Source organism: Acomys russatus, unplaced genomic scaffold, assembly GCF_903995435.1.
Source record: "Acomys russatus unplaced genomic scaffold, mAcoRus1.1, whole genome shotgun sequence".
NCBI lineage: Eukaryota > Metazoa > Chordata > Mammalia > Rodentia > Muridae > Acomys > Acomys russatus.
The window spans coordinates 88,752-94,863 of NW_026131599.1; positions in this window are offsets into that span (position 1 = coordinate 88,752).

Here is a 6,112-nt window from a genome sequence, read left to right on the forward strand (position 1 = left end):
GGTGCTCACATTCCTGGCACGCCACCACTGGCAGTTTATTCCACTATGATGTCAGCATCTCCCATGGCTACGCCCGCCTGGCTCCCGCACACCCATGCCTGGATGTTAGCCTTCTTCTGCCTTCCTTGCTCAAGGAGACCCTGCAGCAGTTTCCCTGCACAAGCTAGAGAGAGAACCCTCTTCTGAGGCCCTGTCTTCCCTCCTAGCAAGAGACAATTCCAGGTGTCCGCCTCCACCATCTGCTCAGTACCGGCCTCCGCTCCTCTATGGCCCTGCCCACCTTTCGCTCCAGAGACAATCCAGGTGTTTGCTTACTGAGGCCTGGGCGCCTTGCATATTGAAACCTCAGGAACTTCTGCACACATGCGAGGCGTGCCATCACAGGCTCTTCATTCCATTACTTCGTAGTCAGCAGCTCCCTTGGCTGCACACACCAGGCTCCCGCACCTGCATGCAGGGCGCTCAGCCTCCTTCTGCCATCCTTGCTCATCTAGGCCACGCCACACTGTCCCACTGAGCCTCTGCAAGCTCCAGCACCCTCTGCATAGTCACAGCTCACCATCCGTGCAACAGCCAATTCCGAGTGTCCGCGTCCCCAGGGCCTGCCTACCCACTGCTCTGCAGCCACTCCCGGTGTTGACCTTCCCTGGTCCTACCCACCTTCTCCTCCGCATCCAATTCTGGTGTCCAGCGTCCAAGATCCGGCCCACACTACACTCCGCAGCCAATCATGCTCCAGCCTTTGAAACATGTTAAGTTTTTGCAAGTATGCAGAGAAGTGTCTGCGGAATCTTCCCAATTAGCCCTCAGCTTTCTCACTGCCCTCCTCTCCCTGCTGTAGGGATATCCCATAGATCTTCCTCTAGTGAGATGTTTTAATTTCATTCACTGAAAGCCAAGTTTCAAGAAATGAGGATGGAGCTCAGGCATAGGGCTCTTCATTATAGTGGGTCCTCGGTCACTGTTATGGTTTACTTAATGTATACAATGCGTGTACACACACACACACACACACACACACACACTCACACAGCCACTGCTCTCTCACTAACGTAACTAAACCTTCTGTGTTTTTTATTTTCTGTTCTTTCGTTTTTGTTTTTGTTTTTTTGTTTTTTTTTTTTTTTTTTTTTTTTTTTTTTTTTTTTTTTTTGTTTTTTTTGAGACAGGGTTTCTCTTTGTAGCCCTGGCTGTCCTTCACTCACTTTGTAGACCAGGCTGACCTCAAACTCATAACAATCCTCCTGCCTCTGCCTCTAAGGTGGTAAGCTTAACTGAAGAAGTTTTAGGCAGTATACACACAGCATTACAGGACATTGGTCTACCTAATACCATGAGAATTCTAACTGACACGGCAATAAATATTTTAAGAATACAAAAGGCAAGAGAACTGGGCCAAACAGATGGCAGACACACTGTATCTTTTACGTAAAAAAAATTTACGAAAATATTATTAAAACACGAAATTGTGTTTTTAAAAACACAAGAAAGATATTAAGAAGGCAAGAAATATAAGTGGTCAATTTAAATAGAGCTTTTTTTTTCTGAACTCTGGAACTCAGAAATATTTTGTAACATCTGTGCACTGGCCCTGAATATCTGAGGCACTTAATCTAATACTCAACACCACAAAACACATAATCACAGACTTGGGATGCACAAATACCTGTACCTCTTCTTTACTTGTACGAAATGCATGTAGATTTATTAAGATTGCCTTCCTAGTCCATAAATACAAACTGGCTATGTAGCAACTGCATTAGGCATTATAATTAATCTAACAGTGGTTAAGTATATGGGGATGGACATAAAGGCTCTATGCAAAAGCAGAGACATTACATATAGAGTATTAGTGTTCTTGGATTTTGTTTGATTATTTATTTCTTTATTATTAATTTTTTAAAATTATATTTACTTTTTATGTTTTTCTACTTTTCTTGGATTTTTTAAGTGCTGTGGACTGAACCCAGGCCATCACATGTGCTAGGCAGATGTGTGTGTGTGTGTGTGTGTGTGTGTGTGTGTGTGTGTGAGAGAGAGAGAGAGAGAGAGAGAGAGAGAGAGAGAGAGAGAGAGAGAGAGAGAGAGAGAGAGAGAGAAACTGAGTTAAACTTCAGCCCTCATCCTTAGATGTCATTATCTCCTGGGAACTGCTGGAACTGATTCTTCACAGACAACCAAGGGGTGATGACTGTAGACAAACTAATTGGCTTAAACACGAGAAATGTATTTCTTCACAGTTTGGGGTGCTACAAGTCCCTAATCAGGGTGTTGGCAGAGCTGGGTGCCTTGCAGGAGAGGGAAGGCCTTCCTGTTGGTTCTCCATCTTTGGCAATCTGTGCTTAATAATGGCATCATCCTGCTTTCTGCCCTTATCTCATGTGTGTGTGTGTATGCGTGTATGTTACATATGTGTATGCAGTGTGTAGTGTGTGTTTATGCATGCATGTGTATGTTTGTGGTGTTTGTGTGTGTGTGTGAGTGGTGTGTTTGTATGTGTTACATATCTGTGTACAGCGTGTAGTGTGAGGACATGCATGCTGTGTGTATGTTTGTGGTGTTTGTGTTCGTGTGTGAGTGTGAGCAGTGTGTGTTTGTGGGTTTATATATGTGTACAGTGTGTAATGTGTATGCATGTATGCATATGTATGTGCTGTGTGTGCACTGAATGTGTGTTGCACACATATATGGGTTATTTTCTTCTTTTTTAACATGCAAGTTGAGTAGAACTAGAGACCATTTAAAGCAATTACAGTCCTCATTTTAGCTTGCTTCATCAATGTATTCTAGCAACAAATTCATATTCTGGGTTCTGCAAATTAGCACTTCAACATAGGAACTTGGAGAGGTTGGCATAATTTCCCCTGGAACACGTGGACAAAGGGAAGGCAGGGGCAGAATTTTGGAGCAATGCAGCCACAACTCAAAGAACACCAAGGACTGCTGGCAGCCATCAGAAACAGGCAGAAATAGGGAAGGTTCTGTGATAGGGGTTCATGGGGACTCAGGCCTTTCCAGCATACTCACGTCAGATGTTCAGCCTGAGAAACTGAGAATAGGCCTTTTTTTCTTTCTTGTTTTAAGCCACTTCAAAGTCTGTGGTGACCTGTTATAATAGCACTAGCAAACAGATCCAGCAAACACCTTGAACACAGTGGACACATGCTGAATAGCTGACTCCATTAGCACACACAGACAGATGAGCAGCGGTGAGTTGTGCTGGTAAGTAGTGAGGGCCAAGAAACCTGGGGGCACTGTTTGACAAAGTTTCAGTGCTGATGACTGAGTGCTTCTGCCATACATCCTGAGAGTGCTGCTTGATAAAGTTCCAGTGCCCCAACCACTGGTTGTCCTTAAGGCCTGCTTGACAAAGTTCCAGTGCCTGGAAGCCTTGGATAAAGCCTTCACTCTGGAAGTTCATGTTAGAGGCCTCTCTCCAAAGGCTAGAATTCAAAATAGTAAAAGGTGATACTAATAAAAACTAATGAAGTCATTGTCAATTACCTGCGAAAATATAGCCATACAGAAAATGGAGTCATTTATAGAATTTATTCAGATTCATTCTCAGATTATTAACAAATGATTTTGAAAAAATGTTTTAGAGGATTTTAGATAAACTAACAAAGAAAAAATTTTTAGGGAAACTTAAAAAGATGTAATTAAAATCACTGGGCATTTATGCTCATCTTCGGAAACTAGGAAATAGTTTAGAACAAAATCTTGATCATGAAATTATGAAAAGATCTTGATGCCTGCTTTAAAGTAAAAGAAAACAGTTTTAAAATTCTAATGTGCCTTTACAGAATTATAGTAAAAAGAGAAATTGTATTGAGGTAAAAGTTTGTGGTGATTTTAAAGGAAGACATTGGAACCAATCCTAAATTTCTAAAAGTTTTCTATTCTTTAAAAAACTACAGTAAAGATAGAAATTGTATTGAAACAGGAGTTCAAGACAAAAGTCACAGAGACAGGCATGATGGCTCAGTGAACTACCCACCCTTCTGAATAATCTTTACAGGTCAGGACTTATATGATGCTATAAAAAGACAAAAGGACAAGCCGCCTCTAAGTAAAAAGGTTACATATGTTTTAAATCATAGTTTTATTTTAAATATAAAAAAGGAAATAAAAGGATTAACTAAAAGTCAGGAAGAAAAGTTTAGGGTTTCAGGTGGAGGGATTGATCTTAGATCTTAGATCTATTAACTATATGCAGACTTAAAACAAAATCAAATATAGTCACTTTGTATAACACATTTTGTTACAACATGGATTTACAACACCAATCATAAGGAAGAAAGTTTTAATTTAAAAGAAAACTGATTTTATCCTAAAGTTAATTTTTAGTTCTCAGGAAATTTGCTTTTTGCTTGCATTTTTCCCCTATTGTTCATATATACTTATGTAACAAAAAAGAGTTCAGGCTGTGTAATCAATGATTACAGGCTTTAAAGAAATGATTTTGTGTATCAATAAAGCTTATAAGAGACAGAAGTCGTTAGAGAAGGTAAAGCCACCAAGGGTTGCACTCTGTCCTCTCTCTCATGAACATAAATTGAGTAGTGTCCCACATCTGATATTGTCTTCCCTTGTCACTCTTACATTTGCCCTTTTTCAGAGCCAGACCTGCATCTGGAGCTGGACTCCAGCACAATTCACGACAGATTAGTACATGGCATGAGAGAATAAATCAAATCTCAGTGTTGTCAATAGGACTCATTGAGAAAAATACATTTTTTTTATGTTACAACATTCCTATCAATAACATATGTTTATAATTCCCCCCAAGAAAATAGTAGGGAGAATAAAATTAGAGCTGGAGTTAGGGAAGTGGGGCTATTCATTGGGTGATGAGATCTGAACTTCACCCACTGTCATTATACAGCAGGTATTTTAACCACCGATTCAACTCTGAAATCTTCAGCAGCTCTTTCATCTATTTTCAAAAATATGGAGGTATTTGTACAAAAGTGTGAGCAAAATATTTGAGTCAAATATTGGCTTTTTTTCCCACTGTGAATATTAACAAACAGTGTAAGTATATTTTTACCAGTGTTTTAATTTTAGGAAAATAAATTAGTTTTTCTATTAAAGTTTGACTTTCTTGTGATTATTATTTCCCCAGGTGTCACTGTGTTCAGACCTGACTTTGTTCCAATTGCACCTTGGAGGGATTTTTTTTTCACATACAAAGAAAAAAGTTAAAATTCCCACATTGGTCTTACATCACTTAATAAACTAATGACTTGGATCCCATTGTGATGGTGAACATTAAGATTAGAAGAAATATTACTGTTCTAGACTTGTCATCTGGTCTGAGATGGACCACTGCTTGGTGTAGTTGGGCTATTTTATAAAAATTACAGATTGTTGCAAAATATTCCATTGCCTCAGCTATTGCCACAAGGTAATGGGTCAGAAGATTAAACAGGCTAATTGCTTAGACTTGTTTTTGTATGAAACTCCTGCTCCCTTGGATGGCAAAGCCACCTACTGGACATCTGTTACAAAATAAAGCCTTGCACACACCCAGACAGGATAATTTGGATCCGCCAAATTATAGTTTTGTGGTTGTTGTCTCTATGATCCTTTGGCTATTAATACCTAGGACCTTACCTAAAGAACTGTCTCTGGTTTGGTCCTGGTCAGTCTCTTTTCAATTAGAAAAACGTCTAATTTTTCAAAACCAAAACCTGAGTCAGGCTGGTGAATCACTCAATGACCGCACACACATAATGCCTTTTCTGTAACTTTCCTTGGGTTTTCACTCCTCACTCATTACAAAACAATGTTTTTCTCTTTCTATTTCATAGACTTATGTTCTCTTGGTTGTCTTTTCCTCCTAGTGTTTCTCAAAGGATGCTTTGCTTCATGGAAGGCACAGCCTTCATATCTACTTCCTGGTGTTCAAAGGGATCTTCTGGTTAAGTCTCCACAAACTGTAGGTTTTATTAGGTCAGCAAACTTCCGTTTTATCCTACTTAGAGAGATTTTGTTTTGTTTTGTTTAAACAATTAATGGGTGATTACGTTTTTTCATTTTTTCTGTCCTTGGAGGCAACTGTAAAATTTCCCCTTTTAAATTATGGAGATCAGCTTTGTGTCCTAGAAAG